Source organism: Salvelinus alpinus, chromosome 6, assembly GCF_045679555.1.
Source record: "Salvelinus alpinus chromosome 6, SLU_Salpinus.1, whole genome shotgun sequence".
Taxonomy (NCBI): Eukaryota; Metazoa; Chordata; class Actinopteri; order Salmoniformes; family Salmonidae; genus Salvelinus; species Salvelinus alpinus.
The window spans coordinates 95921789-95934034 of NC_092091.1; the positions used below are offsets into that span (position 1 = coordinate 95921789).

The 12246-nt window shown below is 42.4% G+C and overlaps 1 protein-coding gene across 6 annotated transcripts in view; it reads right to left on the minus strand.

The window, feature by feature from the left end:
- The window catches only part of slit2 (slit homolog 2 (Drosophila)), a 270241-nt gene that overhangs the window by 140058 nt on the left and 117937 nt on the right, over positions 1-12246 (minus strand). The gene's annotated exons all lie outside the window — the stretch shown is intronic.

Consider the following 12246-nt stretch of genomic DNA (forward strand, 5'->3'; position numbering starts at 1 on the left):
ACACTATATATACAGGACACCCCTTCATACACTATATATACAGGACACCCCTTCATACACTATATATACAGCAGTATGTGGACACCCCTTCATACACTATATATACAGCAGTATGTGGACACCCCTTCATACACTATATATACAGCAGTATGTGGACACCCCTTCATACACTATATATACAGCAGTATGAGGACACCCCTTCATACACTATATATACAGCAGTATGAGGACACCCCTTCATATACTATATATACAGCAGTATGAGGACACCCCTTCAAACACTATATATACAGCAGTATGTGGACACCCCTTCATATACTATATATACAGCAGAGTGTGGACACCCCTTCAAACACTATATATACAGTAGTATGTTGACACCCCTTCAAATTAGTGGATTATTTTTCAGCCACACCCATTGCTGACAGCTGTATAAAATCCAGCACACAGCCATGGAATCTCCATAGACACACACTGGTAGTAGAATGGCCCGTACTGAAGAGCTCAGTGACTTTAAACGTGGCACCGTCATAGGATGCCACCTTTCCAACAAGTCAGTTGGTCAAATTTCTGTCCTGCTAGAGCTGCCCCGGTCAACTGTAAGTGATGTTATTGTGAAGTGGGAAACGTCTAGGAGCAACAACGGCTCAACCGCAAAGTGGTAGACCGCACAAGCTCACGGAACGCGACCGCTGAGTGCTGAAGCGCGTAAAAATCGCCTGTCCTCGGTTGCAACACTCACGACCGAGTTCCAAACTGCCTCCGGAAGCATCGACAGCACAATAAATGTTTTTCGGGAGCTTCATGAAATGGGTTTCCGTGGCCCGAGCAGCCGCACACAAGCCTAAGATCACCATGCGCAATGTCGAGATCGGTGTGAAAGAACTTGACTGGCCTGCACAGAGCCCTGACCTGAACCACATCTAACACCTTTGGGATGAATTGGAACGCCGACTGCGAGCCGGGCCTAATCACCCAAACATCAGTACCCCACCTCACTAATGCTCTTGTGGCTGAATGGAAGCAAGTCCCCCACAGCAATGTTCCAACATCTAGTGGAAAGCCTTCCCAGAAGAGTGGAGGCTGTTATAGCAGCAATGTTCCAACATCTAGTGGAAAGCCTTCCCAGAAGAGTGGAGGCTGTTATAGCAGCAATGTTCCAACATCTAGTGGAAAGCCTTCCCAGAAGAGTGGAGGCTGTTATAGCAGCAATGTTCCAACATCTAGTGGAAAGCCTTCCCAGAAGAGTGGAGGCTGTTATAGCAGCAATGTTCCAACATCTAGTGGTAAGCCTTCCCAGAAGAGTGGAGGCTGTTATAGCAGCAATGTTCCAACATCTAGTGGAAAGCCTTCCCAGAAGAGTGGAGGCTGTTATAGCAGCAATGTTCCAACATCTAGTGGAAAGCCTTCCCAGAAGAGTGGAGGCTGTTATAGCAGCAATGTTCCAACATCTAGTGGAAGGCCTTCCCAGAAGATTGGAGGCTGTTATAGCAGCAATGTTCCAACATCTAGTGGAAAGCCTTCCCAGAAGAGTGGAGGCTGTTACAGCAGCAATGTTCCAGCATCTAGTGGAAAGCCTTCCCAGAAGAGAGGAGGCTGTTATAGCAGCAATGTTCCAACATCTAGTGGAAAGCCTTCCCAGAAGAGTGGAGGCTGTTATAGCAGCAATGTTCCAACATCTAGTGGAAAGCCTTCCCAGAAGAGTGGAGGCTGTTATAGTTGCAATGTTCCAACATCTAGTGGAAAGCCTTCCCAGAAGAGTGGAGGCTGTTATAGCAGCAATGTTCCAACATCTAGAGGAAAGCCTTCCCAGAAGAGTGGAGGCTGTTACAGCAGCAATGTTCCAACATCTAGTGGAAAGCCTTCCCAGAAGAGTGGAGGCTGTTATAGCAGCAATGTACCAACATCTAGTGGAAAGCCTTCCCAGAAGAGTGGAGGCTGTTATAGCAGCAATGTTCCAACATCTAGTGGAAAGCCTTCCCAGAAGAGTGGAGGCTGTTATAGCAGCAATGTTCCAACATCTAGTGGAAGGCCTTCCCAGAAGATTGGAGGCTGTTATAGCAGCAATGTTCCAACATCTAGTGGAAAGCCTTCCCAGAAGAGTGGAGGCTGTTACAGCAGCAATGTTCCAACATCTAGTGGAAAGCCTTCCCAGAAGAGAGGAGGCTGTTATAGCAGCAATGTTCCAACATCTAGTGGAAAGCCTTCCCAGAAGAGTGGAGGCTGTTATAGCAGCAATGTTCCAACATCTAGTGGAAAGCCTTCCCAGAAGAGAGGAGGCTGTTATAGCAGCAATGTTCCAACATCTAGTGGAAAGCCTTCCCAGAAGAGTGGAGGCTGTTATAGCAGCAATGTTCCAACATCTAGTGGAAAGCCTTCCCAGAAGAGTGGAGGCTGTTATAGCAGCAATGTTCCAACATCTAGTGGAAAGCCTTCCCAGAAGAGTGGAGGCTGTTATAGCAGCAATGTTCCAACATCTAGTGGAAAGCCTTCCCAGAAGAGTGGAGGCTGTTATAGCAGCAATGTTCCAACATCTAGTGGAAAGCCTTCCCAGAAGAGTGGAGGCTGTTACAGCAGCAATGTTCCAACATCTAGTGGAAAGCCTTCCCAGAAGAGTGGAGGCTGTTACAGCAGCAATGTTCCAACATCTAGTGGAAAGCCTTCCCAGAAGAGAGGAGGCTGTTATAGCAGCAATGTTCCAACATCTAGTGGAAAGCCTTCCCAGAAGAGTGGAGGCTGTTATAGCAGCAATGTTCCAACATCTAGTGGAAAGCCTTCCCAGAAGAGTGGAGGCTGTTATAGCAGCAATGTTCCAACATCTAGTGGAAAGCCTTCCCAGAAGAGTGGAGGCTGTTATAGCAGCAATGTTCCAACATCTAGTGGAAAGCCTTCCCAGAAGAGTGGAGGCTGTTATAGCAGCAATGTTCCAACATCTAGTGGAAAACCTTCCCAGAAGAGTGGAGGCTGTTATAGCAGCAATGTTCCAACATCTAGTGGAAAGCCTTCCCAGAAGAGTGGAGGCTGTTATAGTTGCAATGTTCCAACATCTAGTGGAAAGCCTTCCCAGAAGAGTGGAGGCTGTTATAGCAGCAATGTTCCAACATCTAGAGGAAAGCCTTCCCAGAAGAGTGGAGGCTGTTACAGCAGCAATGTTCCAACATCTAGTGGAAAGCCTTCCCAGAAGAGTGGAGGCTGTTATAGCAGCAATGTACCAACATCTAGTGGAAAGCCTTCCCAGAAGAGTGGAGGCTGTTATAGCAGCAATGTTCCAACATCTAGTGGAAAGCCTTCCCAATAGAGTGGAGGCTGTTATAGCAGCAATGTTCCAACATCTAGTGGAAGGCCTTCCCAGAAGATTGGAGGCTGTTATAGCAGCAATGTTCCAACATCTAGTGGAAAGCCTTCCCAGAAGAGTGGAGGCTGTTACAGCAGCAATGTTCCAACATCTAGTGGAAAGCCTTCCCAGAAGAGAGGAGGCTGTTATAGCAGCAATGTTCCAACATCTAGTGGAAAGCCTTCCCAGAAGAGTGGAGGCTGTTATAGCAGCAATGTTCCAACATCTAGTGGAAAGCCTTCCCAGAAGAGAGGAGGCTGTTATAGCAGCAATGTTCCAACATCTAGTGGAAAGCCTTCCCAGAAGAGTGGAGGCTGTTATAGCAGCAATGTTCCAACATCTAGTGGAAAGCCTTCCCAGAAGAGTGGAGGCTGTTATAGCAGCAATGTTCCAACATCTAGTGGAAAGCCTTCCCAGAAGAGTGGAGGCTGTTATAGCAGCAATGTTCCAACATCTAGTGGAAAGCCTTCCCAGAAGAGTGGAGGCTGTTATAGCAGCAATGTTCCAACATCTAGTGGAAAGCCTTCCCAGAAGAGTGGAGGCTGTTATAGCAGCAATGTTCCAACATCTAGTGGAAAGCCTTCCCAGAAGAGTGGAGGCTGTTACAGCAGCAATGTTCCAACATCTAGTGGAAAGCCTTCCCAGAAGAGTGGAGGCTGTTACAGCAGCAATGTTCCAACATCTAGTGGAAAGCCTTCCCAGAAGAGAGGAGGCTGTTATAGCAGCAATGTTCCAACATCTAGTGGAAAGCCTTCCCAGAAGAGTGGAGGCTGTTATAGCAGCAATGTTCCAACATCTAGTGGAAAGCCTTCCCAGAAGAGTGGAGGCTGTTATAGCAGCAATGTTCCAACATCTAGTGGAAAGCCTTCCCAGAAGAGTGGAGGCTGTTACAGCAGCAAAGGGGGGACCAACTCCATATTAAAGCCTTCCCAGAAGAGTGGAGGCTGTTATAGCAGCAAAGGGGGGACCAACTCCATATTAAAGCCTTCCCAGAAGAGTGGAGGCTGTTACAGCAGCAAAGGGGGGACCAACTCCATATTAATGACTTCCCAGAAGAGTGGAGGCTGTTACAGCAGCAAAGGGGGGACCAACTCCATATTAATGACTTCCCAGAAGATTGGAGGCTGTTATAGCAGCAATGTTCCAACATCTAGTGGAAAGCCTTCCCAGAAGAGTGGAGGCTGTTATAGCAGCAATGTTCCAACATCTAGTGGAAAGCCTTCCCAGAAGAGTGGAGGCTGTTATAGCAGCAATGTTCCAACATCTAGTGGTAAGCCTTCCCAGAAGAGTGGAGGCTGTTATAGCAGCAATGTTCCAACATCTAGTGGAAAGCCTTCCCAGAAGAGTGGAGGCTGTTATAGCAGCAATGTTCCAACATCTAGTGGAAAGCCTTCCCAGAAGAGTGGAGGCTGTTATAGCAGCAATGTTCCAACATCTAGTGGAAGGCCTTCCCAGAAGATTGGAGGCTGTTATAGCAGCAATGTTCCAACATCTAGTGGAAAGCCTTCCCAGAAGAGTGGAGGCTGTTACAGCAGCAATGTTCCAACATCTAGTGGAAAGCCTTCCCAGAAGAGAGGAGGCTGTTATAGCAGCAATGTTCCAACATCTAGTGGAAAGCCTTCCCAGAAGAGTGGAGGCTGTTATAGCAGCAATGTTCCAACATCTAGTGGAAAGCCTTCCCAGAAGAGTGGAGGCTGTTATAGTTGCAATGTTCCAACATCTAGTGGAAAGCCTTCCCAGAAGAGTGGAGGCTGTTATAGCAGCAATGTTCCAACATCTAGAGGAAAGCCTTCCCAGAAGAGTGGAGGCTGTTACAGCAGCAATGTTCCAACATCTAGTGGAAAGCCTTCCCAGAAGAGTGGAGGCTGTTATAGCAGCAATGTACCAACATCTAGTGGAAAGCCTTCCCAGAAGAGTGGAGGCTGTTATAGCAGCAATGTTCCAACATCTAGTGGAAAGCCTTCCCAGAAGAGTGGAGGCTGTTATAGCAGCAATGTTCCAACATCTAGTGGAAGGCCTTCCCAGAAGATTGGAGGCTGTTATAGCAGCAATGTTCCAACATCTAGTGGAAAGCCTTCCCAGAAGAGTGGAGGCTGTTACAGCAGCAATGTTCCAACATCTAGTGGAAAGCCTTCCCAGAAGAGAGGAGGCTGTTATAGCAGCAATGTTCCAACATCTAGTGGAAAGCCTTCCCAGAAGAGTGGAGGCTGTTATAGCAGCAATGTTCCAACATCTAGTGGAAAGCCTTCCCAGAAGAGAGGAGGCTGTTATAGCAGCAATGTTCCAACATCTAGTGGAAAGCCTTCCCAGAAGAGTGGAGGCTGTTATAGCAGCAATGTTCCAACATCTAGTGGAAAGCCTTCCCAGAAGAGTGGAGGCTGTTATAGCAGCAATGTTCCAACATCTAGTGGAAAGCCTTCCCAGAAGAGTGGAGGCTGTTATAGCAGCAATGTTCCAACATCTAGTGGAAAGCCTTCCCAGAAGAGTGGAGGCTGTTATAGCAGCAATGTTCCAACATCTAGTGGAAAGCCTTCCCAGAAGAGTGGAGGCTGTTACAGCAGCAATGTTCCAACATCTAGTGGAAAGCCTTCCCAGAAGAGTGGAGGCTGTTACAGCAGCAATGTTCCAACATCTAGTGGAAAGCCTTCCCAGAAGAGAGGAGGCTGTTATAGCAGCAATGTTCCAACATCTAGTGGAAAGCCTTCCCAGAAGAGTGGAGGCTGTTATAGCAGCAATGTTCCAACATCTAGTGGAAAGCCTTCCCAGAAGAGTGGAGGCTGTTATAGCAGCAATGTTCCAACATCTAGTGGAAAGCCTTCCCAGAAGAGTGGAGGCTGTTATAGCAGCAATGTTCCAACATCTAGTGGAAAGCCTTCCCAGAAGAGTGGAGGCTGTTATAGCAGCAATGTTCCAACATCTAGTGGAAAACCTTCCCAGAAGAGTGGAGGCTGTTATAGCAGCAATGTTCCAACATCTAGTGGAAAGCCTTCCCAGAAGAGTGGAGGCTGTTATAGTTGCAATGTTCCAACATCTAGTGGAAAGCCTTCCCAGAAGAGTGGAGGCTGTTATAGCAGCAATGTTCCAACATCTAGAGGAAAGCCTTCCCAGAAGAGTGGAGGCTGTTACAGCAGCAATGTTCCAACATCTAGTGGAAAGCCTTCCCAGAAGAGTGGAGGCTGTTATAGCAGCAATGTACCAACATCTAGTGGAAAGCCTTCCCAGAAGAGTGGAGGCTGTTATAGCAGCAATGTTCCAACATCTAGTGGAAAGCCTTCCCAATAGAGTGGAGGCTGTTATAGCAGCAATGTTCCAACATCTAGTGGAAGGCCTTCCCAGAAGATTGGAGGCTGTTATAGCAGCAATGTTCCAACATCTAGTGGAAAGCCTTCCCAGAAGAGTGGAGGCTGTTACAGCAGCAATGTTCCAACATCTAGTGGAAAGCCTTCCCAGAAGAGAGGAGGCTGTTATAGCAGCAATGTTCCAACATCTAGTGGAAAGCCTTCCCAGAAGAGTGGAGGCTGTTATAGCAGCAATGTTCCAACATCTAGTGGAAAGCCTTCCCAGAAGAGAGGAGGCTGTTATAGCAGCAATGTTCCAACATCTAGTGGAAAGCCTTCCCAGAAGAGTGGAGGCTGTTATAGCAGCAATGTTCCAACATCTAGTGGAAAGCCTTCCCAGAAGAGTGGAGGCTGTTATAGCAGCAATGTTCCAACATCTAGTGGAAAGCCTTCCCAGAAGAGTGGAGGCTGTTATAGCAGCAATGTTCCAACATCTAGTGGAAAGCCTTCCCAGAAGAGTGGAGGCTGTTATAGCAGCAATGTTCCAACATCTAGTGGAAAGCCTTCCCAGAAGAGTGGAGGCTGTTATAGCAGCAATGTTCCAACATCTAGTGGAAAGCCTTCCCAGAAGAGTGGAGGCTGTTACAGCAGCAATGTTCCAACATCTAGTGGAAAGCCTTCCCAGAAGAGTGGAGGCTGTTACAGCAGCAATGTTCCAACATCTAGTGGAAAGCCTTCCCAGAAGAGAGGAGGCTGTTATAGCAGCAATGTTCCAACATCTAGTGGAAAGCCTTCCCAGAAGAGTGGAGGCTGTTATAGCAGCAATGTTCCAACATCTAGTGGAAAGCCTTCCCAGAAGAGTGGAGGCTGTTATAGCAGCAATGTTCCAACATCTAGTGGAAAGCCTTCCCAGAAGAGTGGAGGCTGTTACAGCAGCAAAGGGGGGACCAACTCCATATTAAAGCCTTCCCAGAAGAGTGGAGGCTGTTATAGCAGCAAAGGGGGGACCAACTCCATATTAAAGCCTTCCCAGAAGAGTGGAGGCTGTTACAGCAGCAAAGGGGGGACCAACTCCATATTAATGACTTCCCAGAAGAGTGGAGGCTGTTACAGCAGCAAAGGGGGGACCAACTCCATATTAATGACTTCCCTGAAGAGTGGAGGCTGTTATAGCAGCAAAGGGGGGACCAACTCCATATTAATGACTTCCCTGAAGAGTGGAGGCTGTTACAGCAGCAAAGGGGGGGACCAACTCCATAATAATGACTTCCCTGAAGAGTGGAGGCTGTTACAGCAGCAAAGGGGGGGACCAACTCCATATTAATGACTTCCCTGAAGAGTGGAGGCTGTTATAGCAGCAAAGGGGGGGACCAACTCCATAATAATGCCCATGATTTTGGAATGAGATGTTGGATGAGCAGGTGTCAACATACATACTTTTGGTCATATAGTGTATGTGGGAACCAAACAGGAAGGGGATATGATGTCAATGACCAGGATTTTGTGACTGTTGACCGTGGTCTGGCTGTGGCCCTGCGGTCGTGGTCATCTCTGTCTCTCTCGCCGTGTGTGTGTGTGTGTGTGTGTGTGTGTGTGTGTGTGTGTGTGTGTGTGTGTGTGTGTGTGTGTGTGTGTGTGTGTGTGTGTGTGTGTGTGTGTGTGTGTGTGTGTGTGTCAGACAGTTCTCTCTCTCCCACGTATATGACCTGATGTGAACTAGTTCACCTAATAGTCTAAAATAACTGCCTCCTCTCCTCTCCTCTCCTCTCCTCTCCTCTCCTCTCCTCTCCTCTCCTCTCCTCTCTCCTCCTCTCCTCTCCCCTCCTCTACTCTCCCCTCCTCTCTCCTCCTCTCCTCTCTTCTTTTCCTGTACTCCTCCCATCTCCTCTCCTCAACTCCCCTCTCCTCTCCTTATCTCAGTTAGCATTATGAGTGTGAGAATGAGAGACACGCCACTCATCTACTCATGTCTGATCAGGGTAATAAGGAGTTATATTAAAGGGGTTATAGTAAAGGAGTTATAGTAAAGGAGTTATAGTTATAGTAAAGGAGTTATAGTAAAGGAGTTATAGTAAAGGGGTTATAGTAAAGGAGTTATAGTAAAGGAGTTATAGTAAAGGGGTTATAGTAAAGGAGTTATAGTAAAGGAGTTATAGTAAAGGAGTTATAGTAAAGGAGTTATAGTAAAGGGGTTATAGTAAAGGAGTTATAGTAAAGGAGTTATAGTAAAGGAGTTATAGTAGAGGGGTTATAGTAAAGGAGTTATAGTAAAGGAGTTATAGTAAAGGAGTTATAGTAAAGGGGTTATAGTAAAGGAGTTATAGTAAAGGAGTTATAGTTATAGTAAAGGAGTTATAGTAAAGGGGTTATAGTAAAGGAGTTATAGTAAAGGAGTTATAGTTATAGTAAAGGAGTTATAGTAAAGGGGTTATAGTAAAGGGGTTATAGTAAAGGAGTTATAGTAAAGGGGTTATAGTAAAGGGGTTATAGTAAAGGGGTTATAGTAAAGGGGTTATAGTAAAGGAGTTATAGTAAAGGAGTTATAGTAAAGGAGTTATAGTAAAGGAGTTATAGTAAAGGGGTTATAGTAAAGGAGTTATAGTAAAGGAGTTATAGTAAAGGAGTTATAGTAAAGGAGTTATAGTTATAGTAAAGGAGTTATAGTAAAGGAGTTATAGTTATAGTAAAGGAGTTATAGTAAAGGAGTTATAGTAAAGGAGTTATAGTTATAGTAAAGGAGTTATAGTAAAGGGGTTATAGTAAAGGAGTTATAGTAAAGGAGTTATAGTTATAGTTATAGTAAAGGAGTTATAGTAAAGGGGTTATAGTAAAGGAGTTATAGTAAAGGAGTTATAGTAAAGGAGTTATAGTAAAGGAGTTATAGTAAAGGGGTTATAGTAGAGGGGTTATAGTAAAGGAGTTATAGTAAAGGAGTTATAGTAAAGGAGTTATAGTAAAGGAGTTATAGTAAAGGAGTTATAGTTATAGTAAAGGAGTTATAGTAAAGGAGTTATAGTTATAGTAAAGGAGTTATAGTAAAGGAGTTATAGTAAAGGAGTTATAGTAAAGGAGTTATAGTAAAGGAGTTATAGTAAAGGAGTTATAGTTATAGTAAAGGAGTTATAGTAAAGGAGTTATAGTAGAGGGGTTATAGTAGAGGGGTTATAGTAAAGGAGTTATAGTAAAGGAGTTATAGTAAAGGGGTTATAGTAGAGGGGTTATAGTAAAGGAGTTATAGTAAAGGAGTTATAGTAAAGGGGTTATAGTAGAGGGGTTATAGTAAAGGAGTTATAGTAAAGGAGTTATAGTAAAGGAGTTATAGTAAAGGAGTTATAGTAAAGGAGTTATAGTTATAGTAAAGGAGTTATAGTAAAGGAGTTATAGTAGAGGGGTTATAGTAAAGGAGTTATAGTAAAGGGGTTATAGTAAAGGAGTTATAGTAAAGGAGTTATAGTAAAGGAGTTATAGTAAAGGGGTTATAGTAAAGGAGTTATAGTAAAGGAGTTATAGTAAAGGAGTTATAGTAGAGGGGTTATAGTAAAGGAGTTATAGTAAAGGAGTTATAGTAAAGGAGTTATAGTAAAGGAGTTATAGTAAAGGAGTTATAGTAAAGGAGTTATAGTAAAGGAGTTATAGTAAAGGAGTTATAGTAAAGGAGTTATAGTAAAGGGGTTATAGTAAAGGAGTTATAGTAAAGGAGTTATAGTAAAGGGGTTATAGTAAAGAAGTTATAGTAAAGTAGTTATAGTAAAGGGGTTATAGTAAAGGAGTTATAGTAAAGTAGTTATAGTTATAGTAAAGGGGTTATAGTTATAGTAAAGGAGTTATAGTAAAGGAGTTATAGTAAAGGAGTTAGAGTAAAGGAGTTATAGTAAAGGAGTTATAGTAAAGGAGTTAGAGTAAAGGAGTTAGAGAAAAGGAGTTATAGTAAAGGGGTTATAGTAAAGGAGTTATAGTAAAGGGGTTATAGTAAAGGGGTTATAGTAAAGGAGTTATAGTAAAGGAGTTATAGTAAAGGGGTTATAGTAAAGAAGTTATAGTAAAGTAGTTATAGTAAAGGGGTTATAGTAAAGGAGTTATAGTAAAGTAGTTATAGTTATAGTAAAGGGGTTATAGTTATAGTAAAGGGGTTATAGTAAAGGAGTTATAGTAAAGGAGTTATAGTAAAGGGGTTATAGTAAAGGAGTTATAGTAAAGGAGTTATAGTAAAGGAGTTATAGTAAAGGAGTTATAGTAAAGGAGTTATAGTAAAGGGGTTATAGTAAAGAAGTTATAGTAAAGTAGTTATAGTAAAGGGGTTATAGTAAAGGAGTTATAGTAAAGTAGTTATAGTTATAGTAAAGGGGTTATAGTTATAGTAAAGGAGTTATAGTAAAGGAGTTATAGTAAAGGAGTTATAGTAAAGGAGTTATAGTAAAGGAGTTATAGTAAAGGGGTTATAGTAAAGGAGTTATAGTAAAGGAGTTATAATAAAGGAGTTATAGTAAAGGAGTTAGAGTAAAGGAGTTATAGTAAAGGAGTTAGAGTAAAGGAGTTAGAGAAAAGGAGTTATAGTAAAGGGGTTATAGTAAAGGGGTTATAGTAAAGGAGTTATAGTAAAGGGGTTATAGTAAAGAAGTTATAGTAAAGTAGTTATAGTAAAGGGGTTATAGTAAAGGAGTTATAGTAAAGTAGTTATAGTTATAGTAAAGGGGTTATAGTAAAGGAGTTATAGTAAAGGAGTTAGAGTAAAGGGGTTATAGTAAAGGGGTTATAGTAAAGGGGTTATAGTAAAGGAGTTATAGTAAAGTAGTTATAGTAAAGGAGTTATAGTTATAGTAAAGGAGTTATAGTAAAGGGGTTATAGTAAAGGAGTTATAGTAAAGGAGTTATAGTAAAGGAGTTATAGTAAAGGGGTTATAGTAAAGGGGTTATAGTAAAGGAGTTATATTAAAGTAGTTATAGTTATAGTAAAGGAGTTATAGTAAAGGAGTTATAGTAAAGGAGTTATAGTAAAGGGGTTATAGTAAAGGGGTTATAGTAAAGGAGTTATAGTAAAGTAGTTATAGTAAAGGAGTTATAGTAAAGGGGTTATAGTAAAGGAGTTATAGTAAAGGGGTTATAGTAAAGGAGTTATAGTAAAGGAGTTATAGTAAAGGAGTTATAGTAAAGGAGTTATAGTAAAGGAGTTATAGTAAAGGAGTTATAGTAAAGGAGTTATAGTAAAGGGGTTATAGTAAAGGAGTTATAGTAAAGGGGTTATAGTAAAGGAGTTATAGTAAAGGAGTTATAGTAAAGGAGTTATAGTAAAGGAGTTATAGTAAAGGAGTTATAGTAAAGGAGTTATAGTAAAGGGGTTATAGTAAAGGGGTTATAGTAAAGGAGTTATAGTAAAGGAGTTATAGTAAAGGGGTTATAGTTATAGTAAAGGAGTTATAGTAAAGTAGTTATAGTTATAGTAAAGGAGTTATAGTAAAGGAGTTATAGTAAAGGGGTTATAGTTATAGTAAAGGAGTTATAGTAAAGTAGTTATAGTTATAGTAAAGGAGTTATAGTAAAGGAGTTATAGTAAAGGAGTTATAGTTATAGTAAAGGAGTTATAGTAAAGTAGTTATAGTTATAGTAAAGGGGTTATAGTAAAGGAGTTATAGTAAA